The following is a 21,459-nucleotide window of genomic DNA, read 5'->3' as shown; positions in this document are numbered from 1 at the left end:
ATCTGAGTGTATTATAACTTTATTGCTTAGCTGTCAGAAAAATGATATGCAAAGGAAATATTTAACAAGGTAAGGTCCATGGATGCATGGCTGGGAATGTGCACAAACAAGCATTCTTGATTGTAAACTTATGGTAGCTATTATACCTTGACATTTAAGATAATATTGATGTGTAATATTATAGTGTTTACTGTGCCATAGCTAATTAAGTACATGGTGCTCATATCATGACTCTCAAAAGCAAGCAAAGCCCTTAGTAAAACAATAAACTATAAACATTTCAAAGCACTTCTAGGGCAGGGAGCTGATTAGATTGTTTAGTTTGCTAATGTTCCTACCAACTAAACTTTCTCGAGATGTCATATAATTCAGGACAGCAAAATAATGCAGTTGATTAAAACATTATTTCCACGTAATATTGTATCTTCCCTCACCAGAGAAAGTATGACACCCATTGTCTCTGTATGGTAGAAAGTTTGTGTGTTCTCAGGAAGACATAAAATGGGGACAAAGGCTATAAGGCTTTGGGAAATCATGTTTTTCGATTTTCCCAACAGTCCAATTTGGTTTTGATCTATTTGCACATGTACTTTGGACATCTCCTTGTATAATTCATACATTTGTCTATTACTTTCATCAATATACAAATTATATTCATGAATAAACATTACATGAGCACTCTTATATGCATTTTTTTTCTACTGGAGAAATGGGTCACAAAATTTGAAGAACCATGAATAGTTGCAGTAACTATATTTCAGTTATCATACGAGAATGCAGTTGAAGGATGTTTACATTACAATGCACATCATTGTGTTGTTGAAGGCTTTCATGGCCGGAATCACAGGGTTGTTGTGTGTGTTTCCGGGCTGTATGGCCATGTTCCAGAAGTATTCTGTCCTGATGTTTCACCCACATCTATGGCAGACATCCTCAGAGGTTGTGAGGTAACCTCATAACCTCTGAGGATGCCTGCCATTGATGTGGGTGAAATGTCAGGACAGAATACTTCTGGAACATGGCCATACAGCCTGAAAAACATACAACAACCCAATGCACATCATATTTATATAACTTTAAATAAAAATCATTTTCTCCTGTTCTTATAGCTAGATGTTAGGGATGGGCAAACCGTTGTAAAGATTCTTAATTCGGATTAAAATCGGACATAATCAGCTTTGTGAACCTGTTTCCGACGTGGGTTATCATGCCCCATCTATCGCGTGATTTTGAAGCTTTTTTAAAAAATGCAACCAAACCTGCTTTGGAGCAGAGCACAGCCTAGCTTGTCCTTGCCTCCCTGACCAGTGGCTGTGCACGTAAATGCAAGGGGGAGGGCTTGTACATCCTCTGCATGCCTCTGTTGGCGTCTGTTATAAAAAAGCAGGATTTGGAGCGCCTCGTGGCATTTGGCGATTGGGAGGGCATGCGAGCGGGTGGCTTTGTTAGCTCTTCGGCTTTATCTGGCTGCAAGACTGTGTGTGTGCTTGCTTGCTCGCCTTTGCAGAGCTTGGGCTAGTGGGCAGCATCGAAGGCAAGGCAATTTGGAATGGGCTGCCGGCTGCCTGACTGCAAAACTATACTTGGCTTTTGCAGAGCTCAGTTTAGTGGGCATTGCAAGCATTGAAGGCAATGGCAAATGGCGAACAGCTCTTTAAAAATTGAATTGTGTTTTTTCCTGAGAAGAATAAAACAACTGCTCAGAAATAAAGGCTTTTTTAAATCTTGGGTTGGATTTCTGGCAGTGCAATAACTTTCAATATCAGACCAACATTTAGAAACTGAATTTAGGTCTCCAAATAAAGGGGAAGGTGGAGCGGTATAGCAAATAGAAGGGATCTAGGTGTTCATTCAGTCTCTGCAATGCTGGAGAAGGGAAGTAAAATGGGGGGGGGGATTCTTATTTGCACACACCCCTGAGCTATAACAGCATATTCATATAAAGTCCAGACAGAGTAGCTGTAAACGCAACCACAACAAGGAGTCCCAACAACTAAAAAATTGGTTCTAGCAGAACCTTTCAGTGGCTTGTCCTAAACTTATCAAGTGAAATTGGAAGTCATGTAACAAGGCTACAGGGAGGCTAGTGTTCCCTCACCAAAGCTGGGCTTTTTTGGTTGTAAGGAGGGCAGTGGGAGTCTGAAGTGGGCAGTCAAGAAGTGGCTGGAAGTGAGGCAGTCAAGCACCTAATCTCCACTGCGGTGTCTTTGGAGGTATTATCCAAGGAAAAGTGACCTGAGATCCTTTCAAGTTTGTTTATTCCTACATTTAAGGCAAGAGAATAGGGCAAAGGGTGTTTCCTGAGAAAAATTACAAGCAGTACAGCTCAGAAATAAAGGCTTCTTTTTTTTTCCTGGTTTCGGCTGGCTGGGTTGCCCAATTGCAAGGCATTTAAGGGTTTTCCTTTAGAAATATAAAATCTCAGAACTCAATTACTTTGCTGCTTTGCCTCCTTCCTCACCACGTCAAATCCCCCTTTGCCTCCTTTCTCACTGGTTGTGCTGCTCTCACTCACTGCTTGTGAACAACAGTGTGTTCGCTTAAGGCACTACTACATTGCCAACCCTACCACTGTCCCTGCCAGGCTGTGGGGGGCAGCCCGTCTGCTGCCTCCCACCACGTCAAATCCACACCCACCAGCTCCCTGCTGGCTGGCACCAAGTCCATGGCCTTTACCTCCTTCCCCACTGGTTGTTGGGCTGTGCTGCTGCCGACTCACTGCTTGTGAACGACAGCATGTGCGCTCAAGGCACTACTACATTGCCAACCCTACCACTGTCCCTGCCAGGCAGTTGGGGGGCATCCCGTCTGTTGCCTCCTACCATGTCAAATCCCCACCCGCCTGCTCCCTGCTGGCACCAAGTCCCCAACCTTTGCCTCCTTCCTTCCTGGTTGTTTGGCTGCGCTGCTCACTCACTGCTTGTGAACCACAGCGTGTACGCTCAAGGCAGTACTACATTGCCCACCCTACCACTGCCCCTGCCAGGCAGTTGGATTTCATGGATTTTCGGCCACAAAAACAAAGTTTCCTGAGTAGAAGAAGGACTTTCACAGTGAAGAAAACCCAATGGAACAGAAAATAAGACTTTCAAAAAAGGAACAAATTTCTGCAATTTTTTAAAACTGGTTTCTTATATAAGCTATGAAAATTCGCCATAAACAGAGGATAAGGGAAACATTCTGCTAGCAGGGTTGAATGTGTTCTCCCACTGTACCAAATTTGATCAGGATAGCTCCAAAAATGGGGGCAGAGGGGTCCTGTAAAATCTCCCCACGCTGTTTTTCGTGAATGCGCATGCGTGTCCCCCATTAACGAATCAATTACGAATATTCTAAATTTTTGGAAAGTTTTGAAATTTTTTATCAAAATTTTCGGAAATGACTTTAGAAACGAAGCGCAAGCGCCCCCTACTTTGAAGCGAGTATTGAACCATTTTTTTCATGGATCGCACATGCCTATTAGATATTTCTCATCATGAATACGTCTAATCGTGAGTTTCATATAGGCAAACCAATTAATACATTTGCCTACCTTCAGAGTGTTCCATAAGATTTCTGATATGCCCTCAGCAGAGAAGTAAAACGAGAATTGTCCCTTCCTACCCATTATTATGGAAATTAAGAGCAGTGGGTAGACTTTCTATCTTTTGTATTATACTGGTTAATTTGGCTTCCAACCCACATCAAAATGCATTAATGTCAGCAGCAGCTACGCAACTATATCACCAGAAAACCACAGGAAAGAGATATGAAGGAAACTGGGTACCATACAGCTAAGAAATTATTCTTGTAAGCTGAAACAAAGTGATGCCAATGAAATTTCCAGCTGCAAAGCATCAGCAGTGCAACAGACCCTCTAAGTGAAGCATGCTCTCTGTTTATTATACACAGACAACACAATGTGGCCTTTCCACTTGGTAAATCACTTCCCTTTATTCTATCAGGCCTAAGATAACAACAATAGATGTGTGGAAATGCCTATTCTGATAGACACCTGCTTTTCTTCATTCTCCCTTATTCACCTATCTCTGGGGTGGGGAGGGATTGATGTATGGCATCAATGCAGTCTAAAATGGCTTTCACATTTGAAAGTCTGATTGTGCTGGAGCCATCTTTAGGGGTTATGTCGTTTTGGCAAGATCGTTATTTTTTCAGTTACTTGTGTATGTGTTTTAAGCCATAAAATGTATTCTCAATGGAGTTTATTCTCTTTGTAGATTTATACGGATGTACAATGTTTTTCTTAATTGCACAACTACAGTAGGCCCTCCACATTCACAGCTTTAACACTCATGGTTTTGATTATATACAATTTCATACTACTGTGCTTGCCTCCGGAAGATGAGGATGCCTCCATCTCTAAAGCTAAATTGAAAATGTGCCTGAATGGGATATCCAGAGAGCTGCAAATTCTACTAGAAGCAACAACAGAGTTTGATCCTTCTATTTTATGGGGCTTTGCCTTGCTTTGCCCTTCCAACCAGGTTCCCTCTTTCTTGCCTAAGCAAGAGAAAATAAACACCTCTGTTTCTATTCCACACAGTACAGGTTTACCTATATAAAGCACCACTCTATTCCATGGAAGGGCCTCCGGGAAACCCAGTCGAATATTGCTTGAGATTTCCCTGTCATTGTTTCAGAATGGCTATCTCAAATATCACTGTAACTGGATAACAGATACAAGGAAAAAAAGTTTCTATAAATGTCCCCAGGCCTGATCTTCAGTTTTATCTTTATTTATCTATGTTGAGTAGCATGTTCTGAAGTTTTATGATGAAAGGCATGATACAAAATAGCATATGTAAATCTATGCAAATTCAAAGTATTTAAATGGAAAAACTGGATAATCTGCATCTATATTTAGTTCTAGGAGAGATAAGAATCTTTCTATCTCTGAGCAATGTTTTGGGCTTTGAAAGTGCTAATAATACACATTATGTAATTTGCTATTAAAATGCAGAAAAGTCACACGAGTTCTTTTGTTTCTGAAGTATTGTCTATATCCACTTTTTTACAAATACACAGTTTCTCTATCTTACACATACTCACAGAAATAGTGATGATAGTAGCTTTAAAGTCAATCCATGCTGTAGTTCAAACATTAGCAGTGCCATCCAAGATGCTGAACTCTGTCCCTAAAACAGGTTCAGCACCTTGGAAAGTTCCTATCAGTCCCTACCAATCATGTTCAACGTTCTGGAATGTATTTGATGACCCATTGATATGCAAGCCACAGATCACCATGACACATCCTGTTGTGAAAGTGCAAATATCAGAATGACTTTATTATAAATCTCCAGAGACTGTATTGAAACACTTCACAGGAAGTCCCCACTTAACTGATGTGTTAGGGATGAAAGATGAAAAAGCTGCTCTCTTGTCATATTAATGAAAGTTGCCTCTAATCTGAAAATGTTGAAAGAGCAACTTATTAGGAAATGTAGCATGCATCCAAAGGCAGGGGAAACCTCTATATTCTTCTGATTACCACAATTGAACAAAGTTGAGCTAAAAGGCTAACTGAACACCGCCTGCACCATTGAAGAAAACTTATAAAGTTTTTGGCCATTCAAATTAGGAAAAAAATAAATGTAACTGAATAGAAGTGTATGAAATTATGCTAGTTGCATAGGAAATAAGCAGAGAGTTTTCCTTTCAATCTTATTGCGCCAAAGGTTGGGGTGAGGTCTTCTAAAGAAGCTGAATACTAGACTTCATCACACTAAAGCTTGGATCTATTTTAGGGAATGGGCTTTAAACAGCTCAGCCAGACAGGTCCTGGACCTCACCAAACTACAACCCCCAGAATTCTGCAGGAGGCAGAAACTGGATTTAAAGTGGATTCATGTGTGATGAGGCATATTGTTAGAACAGTTAAGAGGAAGTACGTTTCAGAATGCTTTGATAGCTTCCAATGTAGACAGTTCTTAAAGAGATTAGCAAACTCATGAAAGGTCAGTAATGGTTCTATATTAAGTCCAGCATTAGGATCAGTGTGATTTTGTATAACAGTTGGTGCAAAGGCACAAAAGAAAGACGGGTGTTGCATAAAAATTCTCCTTGTGGAATTCCCCCCAAAAATCTAGGAGCCACTGTCACAACAAAATACTGGACTGGGAAATCCTTTGTTCTGCTATCGTTCTTTTTGTGGTTCTAAAATACTCATTAGTGCACTGCTCAAACACTTCAATGCATGTATTATTTGTTGTGCCATGTTTCTCTGTTGACCATTTTTGGGTAGAAAAATGAAGAACAAATGAGGGTTAGAGGATTAATTTATTAATTATCCTAACTTGCACAGGGTCCATTACCTTCTTGCTAGTGGTGCCATAACATCATAAATCCCTCCTGGTATTGATTTGTCAGGCTATGCCACCATCATTGGGCAGATAACTTTCAAAAAGTGTAACATCAGTTGACTTGATCAATGCTGCTGTGTTGTGATGTATCATCATCATCACCTATTTATATCAAATGTATATGATACATTATAGTAAAACAACCAAAAATAGTGGGTTCTGCCAAAGGTATACAAACCCAAATATATGTGTATACAAGTAAGCCATAGTGGGGAAAAAGAATCACAAATCACAAAACCAAATAATATGACTGCAAAAAAATTATTTAGATAAAATATAATAAAAACATAAAAACTGACTAATACATGTGATTTTTTTCATGTCAGGAATGACTTGAGAAACTACAAGTTGCTTGAGAGAATTGGCTGCCTGCAAGTATGTTGCCCAGGGGATGCCCAAATGTTTTAATGTTTTTGCCATCCTTGTGGGAGGCTTCTCTCATGTCCCTGCATTGAGCTGGAGCTGATAGAGGGAGCTCATCCACAATCTCCCTGAGGTGGATTTGAACCGGCAACCCTAAGGTCAGCAACCTAACTTTTAAGTCATCAGTCCTGCCGGCACAAGGGTTTAACCCACTGTGCCACCGGGGGCTCCAGTACATGTGATCAAACAATACAAAACAACATCAAACTAAAATCTGCAAAGCTTTCAACTGAGATTTTAAAATGAAACAAGGGGTCATCCACAAATGCATGTGGAGACAATTCCAAAAGTATGAAACTGTTTCACTGTTGACTTCTTACTACCCATCTAAACAGAGAAAAGATAAATCTGAACACTACAGCAGGATACAGAAATCAGCTGAGAGAAGCAGCAGGGAAGCCTTGCCACGGCAATCCAGAGAACTGTGAAAAGACAGTCTCTTTTCTGTGTCTGCCTGCCATAAAGAAAATGACCATCGAAGTAGGAATCTGTGGCAGCCGAACCTTATTTTAAAGTAAGTTTCTTGATTTTTGAGATAAAGTTTTATCCATTACATGTAGAGATATAATTTGTCATGATGGCAAACGAATGACATTTCGTTCTATTGAGGCCATTTGAATTCATCAGATATTTTGACAGGTACACGCTTCCAAAGACAGCATTTCCCAAGAGATGTCACTGTAGCTCACCAGATCTTTTCTTGAGAGATCGGAAAATAGTAATTTAGTGAAAAGTTCAAAGACAGAACAGCAGGGAGGAAAAGCCCTGAATTTGTGCAATTGTATTTATGTCCAAGAGACTGAAGTAATTTTCTACTGTGAGGAAGTGAAAACTGTTATTTGGATTATTATTTTTCTTCCCTTTTCAACAGCTGGAAAATCTCCCCCTATGGGATGCAAACAACACAGGAAACTATTTGAAAACAAATGTAGCCAGTATGGGAAAGAATTGCATTAGACAACTGGGATGCAGAAACATAGTCAGGCCATTTCTTATCAGGTGAGTTTGGTTTGCAACAGGAAAAAAATCCATTTTTAAGGGCAGTGGGAAGGACAGGGAAATGGACATGTGCATTAGATCCCCTAAGAAAATATACACTCTATAGGTAAGTGTTATGGGATCTATATCTAGCTCTGCATTGTTTATATGAGCATTGAATGTTTGCCTGTTACTATGTTGGAAGCCGGACTGAGTCCCCATGGGGAGATAGGATGGGATCCAAATGAAGTTGTTGTTGTTGTTGTTGTTGTTGTTGTTATTGTTATTATTATTATTAGTTTATTGTTGATACTATATTGTTTTTGTTGCCCCTACTTTTCCACTTATAGAGCTAGTTTATTGCTTTTCTTTGAAATACTGTAAATATTCAAAAACATTTAACCTACTGATGCCTCGATTAATGAAATTTTATAAGTATCTATTTTTATTTTGAAATTTACCAGTAACTGCTGCATTTTCCACCCTCGGCTTATAGTCGAGTCAATAAGTTATTCCAGTTTTTTGTGATAAAATTAGGTGCCTCAGCTTATATTCAGGTCGGCTTATACTCAAGTATATACAGTAGTTATCCACTTGGAAGTATGATATGTAATGGTTATTAGGGCACTGATATCTGTTTCTGCTATTTAGTAGGCAGGAATTTAAAAAAATGTTCTGTTTCTAAGAAAATTCTATTAAATTTGTGGTGTTTCAATAGGTTGACAGCTGACCTAGAGACATGTAAACACATACACTAGGGCTTGCCAACCTTTATGCATGTGTTTCTTCTCCTTCTGGGAAATTATTTGAAATAACCTGTTCATAACCATGAACTTGTACTACCTTGATAACATCTTACCAAGAGATTGCTTTCATTTGACTTACTCATACTATCATGTTTTTTTCTATTTCAGAACAGTTTGAAATGGTCCTTTCATTAACATGAAACTGAAAGAAACATGCAGTTTTTATTAATTTATTAATTCTATCAACCTCTTATAAGTTAGAATGTTGTTTTACTGATGTTTCTGCTCTGAAGCCATTTGAAATAATTCTGACCATGAATGGGGCACAGGATTTTCATTTCACAACAGAAAGTTATTATTTATACAGAAAACCCTACAGAGTCCAGTGGGACTCAATCTTAAGCAAGCATACATTTTTCATGCTTTTAATCTCTAAATTTGCCCCTGATTTGAGGCGGGCTGTGAAGATAGCACTTCTCCTCACTTAATCTCCCCTCACTCCCAAAATTATTCTGGAGGACCAAGAAACTTTCTATATTTAATTTATCAATAAGGAATGTTGGGAGAGAGAAGGAAGTATGAGATTCGAAGTCTCAAGAAAGAAGATTTGCATATTTAATTTGCTTCATTTAACCCCCTCCTTTATTTTCTTTTTGTTTTAAAAATTATATTAGATTTTGAAACGCACAAATTTGTTCACAATCACAATATTTATTGGTTTATGGAATGTACCGAAACATGCCTTTTCCATGCATATACTGTATTTCTTCAATTGTAAGACACCATTGATTGTAAGACGTACCCTAATTTCAGTACCACCACCACCAACAAAAATGCATCTGTAATTCTCATGCAACTCATTTTAGAGATACTTAAATAGGAAAAAGTGCATCTCAGAATTGAAGAAATACAGTGTGTGTGACAAACCAGATGTTGTATCTTGAGAAGAAATGCATTTATATATTCAGAAACCAATATTTACATAGGAATTTTTGTGAATATTCAAACAAAATGCACACAGGTTATTGCACGGGCAGGATGGGATGGAAAAGAAAATAGGGGAGAATGGATTTTGATCAATCCACTCTTACTTGGGCATTAAATGTAATAATCCATTGCACATGAAAGTGCAGGTGTCATTCTCTTACTTGAATATGATTCTGCTTTTCATATGTCTGACATTTTAGTTATCTTATTTTAGGCTCATAGAAACAATTACTCTAACACAACAAATGTTTTAGTCAAGTCAAGGCAAGCCAGAGAACTTTGAAAGGATAAGCCTAAACATTGATTTTATTTTCTCTGGAAATTGGAAGCATACAGATGCCAGTGTTGCTCAATAATTGGCTTCTATTTTATTCTAGTTTTTGTGGAAATATCCCAAGTGGGGTTCCAAAGGGATGCAAACAAGCACAACATAAAATCCAAGAGTTTCTTTCCTAAGGGGACTGTCATTCTTGATTAATTAACTTTTTGTCAAGTGCCACCTGCTAACTAAAATGTGTTGCTTGCTTGTCTTATTTGCAGCAGAATCAACTGGTAGATTAATGCCAAACAACTGATGAGAGATTGCAAGGAAATGGATACTAAAGAATGAAGCATGAGTTTGCAAAATCATCCACTTAGCTAAGGAGAAATCAATGACTAGGTTATCACATGACAAGCAGACTTTCATCTTGGCAAGGACAAGAAAGAATCTTAGATCTTATAATCCAATTACTTGTGCTTGGGACAAGAGTGGCTAAATAAAATATAAATAAGTAAGAATCACTGTTAAATTTATGTTTTATAAAAAATAAATCTATTTCCTAAGAAACAAGCCTAGAATACCAATATCTCCATATGAATACCACAAGAGACAAACTGTGAACCAAAGCTTAGCAGCTCCCTTTGGAAGGAGGAAAGATTAGACTGTTTGAGCCACCTCACTCATGGTGAGATAGGGGTTCTGTAGATCTCTGACTGACCATGATGTTCAAATGTGGGCACAGCGAAATAGTGGTTTCTTTAATACAATAGGCTATACATGGAGAAAGAGATGAAGACCTTTCTGAACTCCACGTGGTAGACATTTTTGTAGTATTCAGGATCCAGGTGTCTGACGGGCTGTGTAAGTATCCTTTGGCTGTTTTGGCACTGGAGGCCAACTCAATATTTATACAACTGAAAATAGCTTTTGAGAGGATGAGGAATTTGGAAGAATTTGTTGTGGAGGGGGCTAGGAGAATCCAGGTTAGCAAAAAGTCAGCTGAGTCCTCTATGGGCTGCACTGTATAATACCCATCATGCCCACCTTTGCTGCAGAATGATCTTCTCAAATCCTTCTCATTTAATCAGTATCTATCTACTCTGCCCACAAACTCTTGATCTTGTGTTATGCAATTACAGAACAAGATGTATTGTACATTGTACTGGGAAATGCTGTACACATATATACTTTACTTACAGAACAAGTGCTTTCCATATGCTCATATTATTATCTGAACAAGAAGAAAACCTCTTCATTTTTTTTAGACCAGGCTCACAGAACATGATGCAATTCTTCCCTTGTTCTAAAAGGAAACAAATTAACAATTTTCTTCCCACAGCCTTCAAATTTATTTAGAATTTGGAATTTATTCTGTTCAAAATATGGTATTTTTGCAAAGAAAACAGACTTTTCTGCACAAGAACCAGAGAAGAGAAATACTGTTTCTGCATAGAAAGACTGTTTCCTAACTAAAAAGGAAAACATATGCACATTTTGCACAGAGTAAGTCCCAAAAAGCAATGATTGTCATCTTGAAGATTGAGATTTTTTTTTTTTAAAAAAAAACCTGGCTTAAGTTCTCCATTCCTAACTGAACATACCTCATGACCATGACTTATGGCCCATCAGAAGCTTGACAGACCCTCAGCGTATGTGGAGGCCCATGCACGACACTTACAAAGCTCCTGAAGGCTTTTTGATTGCAAGTCTAGCAAACTTAGTTTAACAAGTGCCATATATAGTGGATCTTTGCATAGTTTTTTTTGGGGGGGGGGGGCAGGAAGACCTTTGGGCTAAGCTATAGTACAGATCTAGGTTTGCACCACTAGTTTCCACAGGTACTCTGTATTAATAAACCACACTGAGGTGCATGCACTGCACATTGCATTGGTTGCAGCTCATAAAGGCATATAGATATAGAAATGGGAAGGCTTAGTCTTCCAATGTTCTGCTGAAACGGTATTTTATAACTCTATAATTCAGAAAATTTTAGGATCTAGTAAAGCTTTTCTCTGACAAAGAGAAGTAGTATCAAACTGCACTAATTCTACAGTAGACACAACTAAAGCCAGATTGAAAACGTTTGGCTTTTTAATGAACCACATAAAATTTTAAATCCTAAGGCTATACATAAGACTATCCCCCTTAACTCTCTGCCTAATAAAATATATATTTAGCTTTTATAGCTTCAGGTTATCCAGTTCACTATTATCTATTCAGCCAATGTTCTGGGTTTATTCTGTTTTTCTAAATATTTTGTCTTTCTACAAATTTATTTCCATATATAAAATTAATAACTAAGCAATTTACTTTCTTCATATGCCCTACCTTGAAGCTTGTCTTATACTCAAAAATAGTTTATGGACTGAAAACAAACATTGTGGCACTGAAAAAGTAGTCACATTTCTTTTATTTACCAAGTAAAATCATTATAGAGGCAGCTGCAAGTGGCATGTGGGATTCAACAGCTCCAGCGATGCAGATCCCATGACTCAGACTTCTCAAAAGAACCCGAAGAGTGTGCCTGTGTGTGAGAAGACTAGCAATGATTTGACAGAGAGGTTCAGTGATTTCCAAAACAAGTCAACTGACAATGGTCTTTGCTTTTTGCCTTGCAGCATTTCTCACTGACCAGAGAGACTTGGTTGGCAAATGGAAATGAGTAGCACTGGATCACCTTGGAGGAAAACTCACTGTGACAATTACTTGGCAAGCGAACAAGAAAAAGATACAGAAACACAGTTGCACAACCTTGGCTTCAAGACCACAGGGGGTGTGCATATTGATAGTTTGTCTGTTTTGTGGCAAAACGCATCAGGACCCACAAAAACAAATGTGAAGACAGTTAGGAGAAAGGGACAAGATGGTATCAGATATAATAGGCTGCATTTCTAAATATAAATAGCATTTCATTCTCCTGCTTTGGCTTGGCCTTGCCGAATTGAGACTTCTTGGCTCAGTACTGTTCTGCATACTAAGATGGACACAAAAGCATACACAACACTTCCTGAAGTTTGATATTATGCATATGTACTCAGAAGTGCATTCCACCTGAATGAGAATTACTTTTTAGTTCACTATGTCTAGGATTACCTTCTGAATATTCTTAATATTTATACAGAAATGCTTTTCTTGATTTGTGCCCCAATTCCACCTGCTGTACACATATTAAAGATATAGAGAATGCTGTTCCCTTTTGTAATAGGGATTCAGAGATTGCACTTGAGCCTCAAAGACCAAGACTGGGACTTCAGATAGTGAACTACCTGGAATGTGGATGTTATTTCCCAAAACTCTCTTGAATATGGAATAATTCAAAAGTGTGCACAACATTTGTCCCTGTAACCAGCAGGTAATGTGACTTCTGTAAATTGGCTAGAACATTATTAATTCTAGGAGTGTGTGCTTTGGCCATTGCCAATTCCACAGTACCTTTTTATTTTTGCACTTTAATATTTAGAAATTGACGCCAGAAGTTGTGGGCTAATAAACACTGCCCCAATGATTTGATCTCAGTTCAGTACACCTTCAGGGAACTGCTTAAAGGTTTCTGCAGTATTTCCAGTGCAGACAAGCCATGACTCATACTGCATATTTATAAAACTTGTAGGAACCCCCAAATGCCCATCTTGTTTATTTTTTGTTGCATTTCAGTGATTGAAGAAAATGTGAAAGACCTTTGCTTTGGGAATGAGAGAAATAAAAAAACCATATTGCATCCAGAAACAGGTACTTTTCACTCTGTTCCTTCAAAGCATATCCCTTTGCATCTTTACTCAGAAGTGAACTTTACTGAATTCTGTATGACTTGCTCCCATAGACCTAAAGCTAATTGATATTCTCAGTTAGAAAAGGCTCACTGAATCAGTTGTTGGTTGCTTAACTTATATAAATCTCACAGTTGGGGTTAGTAATTGGATTTAGACCATATTAACTGTATACTGAATAGCAGCCAGGACACAGTACCATTCCAGCATGCTTACACATAACTAAGTTTGTCTGTTTTAAGTGTAGTTTATTATATTATATTATATTATATTATCTGATAACTGTATATATTAAAGATCTCATCAGATGCTCCTCACTTCTCTCCACTGCTGGAATGGAGTCTCACAGAGCCCATCACATAACACTGGGGCACTTCCGGCAAGACTCTGTGTGGCTCTGTGCTGGCAGCATGGCAGCAGTGGAACCCAGTGGAGTCGGTGTTTACTCAACTCCCCACTGAAGAAGAGAAGAGGAGGCAAAGAGGAAGCAGACAGAATGGGAAATGACAAGGGGGGAAGAGCATGGACCCCAGCCAGAGCCGGCCCTAGGTATTTTTCAAGTGTGGGCAAACAGAATTTTGGCGCCCCCCTCAAAACAATCACTGAAAAATAAAAGTGTTGGATAAGCGAAAATGTTGGATAATAAGGAAGGATTAAGGAAAAGCCTATTAAACATCAAATTACATTAAGATTTTACAAATTAAGCACCAAAATCATGCTTTACAACAAATCAACAGAAAAAGCAGTTCAATACATGGTAATGTTATGTAGGAATGACTATATTTGCAAATTTAGCACCAAACATTGAACAGGGATATAGGGCAGTGTGGACTTAGATAATCCAGATAGCCCCTAGTATCAAAAAACCCCCTCTAAAATCAGGAAAATAAATAAAGAATAACACTCCGAAAAAAGGAGAAATCCAGACAGTAAACAATCAGGGACAGTTAACACCTCCCAAAAAAAAATTCCCCCAGGCAAGAAAAAGCCAGGTCTTGAAGCCAAAGGGTCATTAAATGCTAATCAAGGTGATTAATTAGAGTTCTTTCTCCTACCCTGGATGTTCTACAGATATATAAATCCCACTTACCTCACAATCTCTGAAGACGCCCAGTGCGGGCACCGGGAGGCCCGCCGCGGGCACCGGGCACCTCCTGGCGCGGGCACCGGGCACGGCCTGGTGCGGGCACCAGGAGGCCTGGCATGCGCACTGGGAGGCCCTGCGCTCCGGCGAGCGGAAGGGGAATGCCTCGCTAGGAAGACTTGGCCAGGAAGACGTTCGGCGGTTTGGAGAGCAGAGAAGTGGCACTTCTCTGCTCTGCAAAGCCCCAGATGCCTTCCTGGCGAGGCAAAGCAGTGAACGCCACCAGGTCGGCCATACCGGGGGCTGGGCACCGGGCGCCTGTAGCGGGGGACAGGCACCGGGCGCCCATAGCGGGGGACGGCCACCCATCTGATAAGGACCCATCTGATAAGGTCCTAAGAGCACTATCCTGTTTCAGGCATGGCTAAAACTGGAGTAGCTCTGGAAACAAACTACAGGTAATCTGAGGGTCTTGAAAGGATGTGAACAAGGTTAAATGCAAGGCAAGGGTGAAAGCAGCAGGCTCTTATCAGAAAGCAGGTAAAGCCATCAAATGTGTGATTCTGAGGTAGTACCGAGATGATTCCTATATGTAGGAGTACAGCCCCTTCACTTCTAAAGATTTATGCTCAGAGAAAACAGCTCTTTCACATCCTCAGGTACATGAGGTTTCTAACTACAAGAGGAGCCCTCTATTGTAGGTGTGACAGATGGTGAACCTCTTTCAACCTGAGTATCAAATTCCATTTTAGAAAAATGTTTTGTAAGAAAATGGTAATTCACTAGCAGATGGAAGTACATGCAAAAAAGTGCGACTAAAATATCACCACATTCTGATTTGATACTCTTACTGGTGATAATGGAGATTTAAGAGAGGTTCTTCAACCTTTCAGGATAGGGAAAATTCACAAACAAAACCTGAGAAAACACCAAATGATGCTACTCTGGAGATGGGTGCAGAGGGCTAGGCTGAACCTCAAAAGGACCACATTTAGATTTGAGGTTGTTTGTCTTTGGCGTATAGGTCTACAGTCTCACTCCCCTCAATTCGACTGAAACAAGAGGGACATAATAGAAGTATGAGAAAGGATTCAAGTCCTTGTTTAACTACAAAGTTCATTGAACAGTTGTGGTTACATCATTGCCTCTCATTCTGAACTGCCTCTCCTGCTTCTTGGGAGGAAAATGTTCATGCCAAGCTGAGCTCAGGATGTTTCCAGTCTGCGCCAAAATGTGTGTTTTAAATCTGGGGCAAAAAAATCTCAGGGTCTGACAGCAGGTCCACATTCAGACCTGTCAGTCCCTGCCTGTCGCACCTCAGGATAGCTTCACCTTGCTAGAGACTCCAGGCTGTACACAATACGTAGTTTTTTTTTTTATCGTTTATTGAGGAATAAGTATAAGAATAGTTCAAAAGAGGTAAAAGTTCAATTTCAAAATATAGTTACAAAACAAAGCTATAATCCTTCAATCCATAGAAGCATAGGCTTGAAACAAGATCCTTTAAACAAAAGCCAAAGTCCCAAACACAGGAATATATTCAGGCTAGAAGGTAATACAGGAACGCAGACTTGATACAGGAAAAAACGACTTGGTTCTTGACTCTAGCTAAGACGTTGCTTTTGACAAAGATCTCCCTCCCAGCAAACCCTTTTTAAAAGCATAGCACGAAATCATTCCTTTGCCCTTTTGGCCTCTCCTTTGTTTGCTATTCGAAAACTCCTTCTCACCCCACGGAATTCCAGACGGCTAGCACAATCAAGCTCAGCTGCCTCAGTGCCAAGACCATCAAGGCCGCTGAGCCCATTAGTGTTATCAGAGCTACTTTCTGTTTCCAACACCTGAATTCCATCATCAAAAACAACCTCATTAGTTCCCATGGGAGAAACTCCTTGCCCTTCAGTTCCCACAGCAGGCACACTCTGCAGCTGAATCCCATCAGAGTCATCCTGAAACACATCCTGAATCTGAGCCTGACTCTGAATCCTATTATTATAACACTTACACAACCTGATCAAAGGGACGGGAACCATAAACCCAATATATTAAAATGTATCATTTTAAGTTAGAGAAATCTTGTGCAATATATTCAGGCCCAGAATTCGGCGGTATTCCAATGTAATTACTGAAAAACCTGCCGACACCACCAGATCTTCAGTTCCTTACCGAAATTGGATAATGTAGGGGATTGCCTGATCTCTTTTGGCAATGCATTCCAGAGCCGGGGGGCCACTGCCGAGAAGGCTCGTTCCCTTATATGCATACATGCAAATATCTTAATGTAAACACAAGCAGATTTCTTATCTCTCTTCACTCAACTGTTAATTCAAACTCTGATTAATATTATAAAGTTTGAAAGAGTTTCAGAGAGTTCTAATTGCTTTCCACTTGTGCTTCCCTTGAGCCAGCTGTGTGTCAATGGCTCCATATTTTAATAGCCCGATCACCTGTTTTGAGCTTTTTAAAAGTGTAATGGAGCAGTCCACACAGGGGAAGGAAAGAGATGGGAAGCATGTGTTTTGAATTACTGTCACGACCCAGACTGCAGAGCACCAATAACCTTACACAGAGGCCAGAATCTATCTAATATCTTTATAAAGGAAATATATAAAGTTAATAAAAACAAGTATAGGAAATAGTCCAGAAGTAGACCTTTCAGGAAAGGTCAAAATTAGTCCAAAGAAGCAATGTCCAATATGAAATATTAAGGTCCAAAGTTGTAATCCAATAACCGAAACACTCACTTTGCCAAGCAAAGTGAGGGGAGATGACAAGGTCCTTTAGTCCATGAACTTGAGCAAGGCTAGAAAGTAACTTGATTCTTGGAACACAAAGCTTGATTCAAGGCAACAAAGAAACGAGGAACAAGAACAAGATCCGTGGCAATTACTTGGCGAGGTCCGGGAAACAAGGCAAGATCCGGGGAGAAAACAAGGCTGAGAACGAAGGCTTGGAACAGGAACAAAGGCTTGAGAGCAGGAGTAGCTGTCCACACACGCTGCTCCGGTAGCTGACGAATTGACTCCGCAAGATTCCTTCGGAAGCAGGGAACCTAAATAGGCCTCGTTTTCCCACCAGAGAACACTTCTCTGGGGAATCAGAAACGAAAGTCAATCTCTGTGTCCAGATGTATGACTCCCTAAAATTTCTCATGAAAGCAGGCTTAATCATCTGAATGCTTTGCTGCAATTCTCAAGCTCCTGCGATTAGCCTGCTGCACTCCTTTTTGCTGGAGATAATAATTACGGCGCGAAAAAGGGGGAGAACTCGACTCAGGGCTTGTTTGGCAGATTTCTGGAAGACAAGCCTCCTGCAGGTGCAAAGGCTCAATTTCTGGCTGGGATAGTTCCTTTTCTGGCTGAAATGGTGGAAAACCCAAGTTTTCCTCTTCATCAGTCACAACAGCACTAGGAATGGGACTACATGGCCCATCAGTCATCACACTTACTGCATGGATATAAAAATGTGTGTAGGTGCACATTTTTCAGGCAGAATCGGGTTTAAAACATACTTTTTTAACATGTGCTTTTCAGCTATTAACCTGATTCTGCCTGCACTTTGGTTAGGGTTTTTAGCCATGTGTAGAAGGACCTTTGGACACACAAAAATTCCAACATTATCTCCAAACTTTGGAATTACAAAAACTCTACAGCAGGGGGTCAAAAGTAATATGATTTTATTCAATAATGCATCCTATAGAAACATTCATTATAAGATACATTTGATTGCTATTACACTGTCCAACCTGTCATTTAATAAAATGTATCGTTACTCTGCTTTAGAGACTCTGTTCTCTAAAGCAGAAATTTGAACAGATGCTCTGAGAGTGGAAACAAAGACTGAAGTCTTCATCAGCCCTGCACCTTTTGTCTTCCATTATCCCACCTTCACATTCAAATAGCTGGATGCAAGAGCATGTGTTTTTAAAGCTCACCAGTCTGAAGCATGGGATTGATTTGGAGGGGCGGAGCTTGATTAACAGAACTCATAATACAGACCATAGGTGGTGCTCCAGATTTGTAAATAACACATCTGCTGAGTTTTTTTAAGTGTTCTGTTTTATAAAACTTTCATCTCCAGCATCAAAAAGCAAGCACAAAACAAACCCTTAGATACAGCACAAAGATGCTGGAAGAATTTTAAAGAAAAGTATACATCGTTTGATAAACTTTTAATCCCTATAGTTTAGAATAAACTAAAAATTAAACAAAACCTAAGTTAGGGTAGCTATAAAAGGAAGTGAACAGCTAAGCCGAGGTGTTAACGTCTATTTCAGCAAGCTGAAAACTGGCAAAACCCTTAATCTCTTATCTTTATTCTTTTTCTGGCTCAAATGCTAGGCTCTCCAGGGGTATAGATCACGAAGCCTCAGCGGAACTCAATGAGGTTTGCTCCAGCTTGTTTGACTGGTACTTTTAAAAGACATTACCAGCAGTGGCTTGTCAAAGCCCGTTCCCACAGCACCTTTCGGTTTTACACAGCAGACAGATGACAACCCATCCCCCTTCCCCTCCAACATGAAACGACCTCTGCTACAGCTGCATTTTAAAAGCTAATTTCACTGCTGAAAAGCTGACAAAGCAGCAAGAATACAGACTTCTAGAAATTAATGTGCTTATGGAGCAAGATGGCTGGAAATAACCTTCATGCCTCATGGTCAAAGGTACACAGAGAGGCAAATACATGAGGTCCATTGAGAGCCAGGGTCTCAAATGTCGCAAAGGACCATTAATCAGGTGGCAAGCCCCCTCCTTCAAACCCACCCAGTTTTAATGTCAAGCCTAAAGTTATACCAGTTATCAATTTTATAGACATTTTATTCAGGCCATACTCCCACCCACCCCCATTTCTTGGTGGCATTGACAGTGGACAACTACCATTTTTTAGCAATATGAAAATCAACACATTTTAGGGCTTTATAGAAAAAGGGTGGATATTTATGCTCCTTTTCCTGTTGCAAGTCATTCTGGTCCTATTAAGAGTATCTTGAAGATTTGTTCTGATCTGACGTAACACATATGCAACAAGGAGAATAATGACCTTCATTAAATACATTGGGAACTTGATCTGAAATTATAGTGAAAACTATAATTTTGACATAGAATTCTATTCCGCTAATGGTTTTTTAATTGCTTAATTAGTAGGGGATATGTTCCCCAAACCCTTTTGTCCAACTGACATTATTGTTAACATTATATTATTGTTATTACTACATGTTGAGATATATAGCCAAATCAATATCTCCCTCTCACTCCAGTCTATTATCCCATCTTATGGACCTAATTCTTCTTTTCTGAAAACAATACAAAACAGTTTGTTCTGAGGCATTCTTGCCAATATTTTTCCTCCCATGCTTCTTCTTCCTTCAATTCCTCAATCCTATTCATTTTCCCATTAGGCTACTCCCCATTTTAATGGCCCTAACCCAGTAGACCACAGGTCTCACACATGACCTCCTTTGTCTTTCAGATCTAGTCCCTTACAATAGATTTCGCAAGAGATAAAACACAAACAAAAGATTTACCAATTCAAGATTTCAAGCAACTCAAAATTTTGCTTTAAAAATGCATCCACTTTAAACTTTATTTTGTGTGTTTTCTTGGAAATATAGAAATTTGTAACTTGCTAATTGTGCATTTGAATGCACTGGCACCAAGGTGAAAAGTTTAAATAAGACAGTGGCCCATGTTAAACTTTCCATGGATAACCACCACGTGAAATCTGCCACATACCACATGCCACATAAAACCAGCATCCTGAACTTGCTTCACACTTTGTTTAAAAGCCTTAGAGAAATGATGCATGCCGTAATTTTCCAATACTCAAAAGAACAGCACCTACCAAAATGTAAACAGCATAACGTATGCATCACATTAATATCCTTTGTGCTAAAGTCAGATGCTTGGCACATCACATCAGTTGCTAGCACATTGCCTCTACCATTGAATATACAATTTACAGTAGCAGCCAATTATTATTGTAAGCAAGGTCATTAAGAAATCTTCTGGATACACTTCCTTTCAACCTTTTTTTTTTTTTTTTGAGAATAGATGGCATTCATATTTCCTAGCAAAAAAAATGTCTGGAGTGCTGTAAGGGCACTTGAGAGCTTTGCTAATGGCTGTCAATCTTTCCTGCCAGTTATCGTATTTTGTTTACAAGTCGACATATTTAACTTTCACGGAGGAGCTTTCAAGGAAAATACAATTTCAAGGGTTTGATTTATATGAGGAAGTGATTTGATGACCAACATCCAAAAGAAAGTTTTACAATTTGAACTAATAGCAGTGCCTAATAACCTATAGTGTCAACTGTCATAAAACATGGCCAACTATAAACAAGAAGAAGGGAAAGGGATAGTGCAAGTTGTAGCTAAGAACAAGGGCATGGGATGAAAGTGCTATGCTGTATCATAATTGCGGGCCATTGAACTAGACATTTTCAAAGGCTTGTCTAAACATCCAAGTCTTCAATTCCCTCCAGAAGGAGGACAGGATGGGGGCCTGCCTAGAATGGCCATAGATATTGCTTCAGTTGCTCTGCAGTAGGTCTAGTGGGCCTTTGGCTGCTGAAAAGGAAAGGGAATACCAGCCTCTGGAGTAAACTAAAATAGTCATAACCTGTCTTTAAGTTTATCTTTCACCTGCATATCCAACTAGCAGAGTGCTAGCCAATGGGTGATATTTAACATTGCATGAATGGATGCCCGCTCTACTTCCTTGTGACTCCTGTACTTCACTAAAATCTACTACAGATGGCCCTTTTGGAGAAGATTTCTAGGTCACTTGAGAAGGCTATACGAGGTACTCTTTTCTGTTGGTGAATAGTATTTGATTGGCTATGCTATCCAAGC

General features: G+C 39.5%; 1 protein-coding gene and 1 long non-coding RNA gene across 13 annotated transcripts in view; one reads left to right on the top strand and one right to left on the bottom strand.

Annotated features, from left to right (window-relative positions):
- Nucleotides 1-21,459, bottom strand: part of nrg1 (neuregulin 1) — a 761,412-nt gene that overhangs the window by 544,673 nt on the left and 195,280 nt on the right. The gene's annotated exons all lie outside the window — the stretch shown is intronic.
- On the top strand, nt 6,951-12,944 carry LOC134296468 (uncharacterized). Its single transcript, XR_010003221.1, has 3 exons — nt 6,951-7,296; nt 7,654-7,781; nt 12,374-12,944. It is a non-coding gene; the product is annotated as an uncharacterized LOC134296468 (long non-coding RNA).

The sequence above is a fragment of the Anolis carolinensis genome, chromosome 2 (genome assembly GCF_035594765.1).
Source record: "Anolis carolinensis isolate JA03-04 chromosome 2, rAnoCar3.1.pri, whole genome shotgun sequence".
In the NCBI taxonomy this organism is placed as follows: domain Eukaryota; kingdom Metazoa; phylum Chordata; class Lepidosauria; order Squamata; family Dactyloidae; genus Anolis; species Anolis carolinensis.
This window is presented reverse-complemented; position numbering and strand designations above follow the sequence as displayed.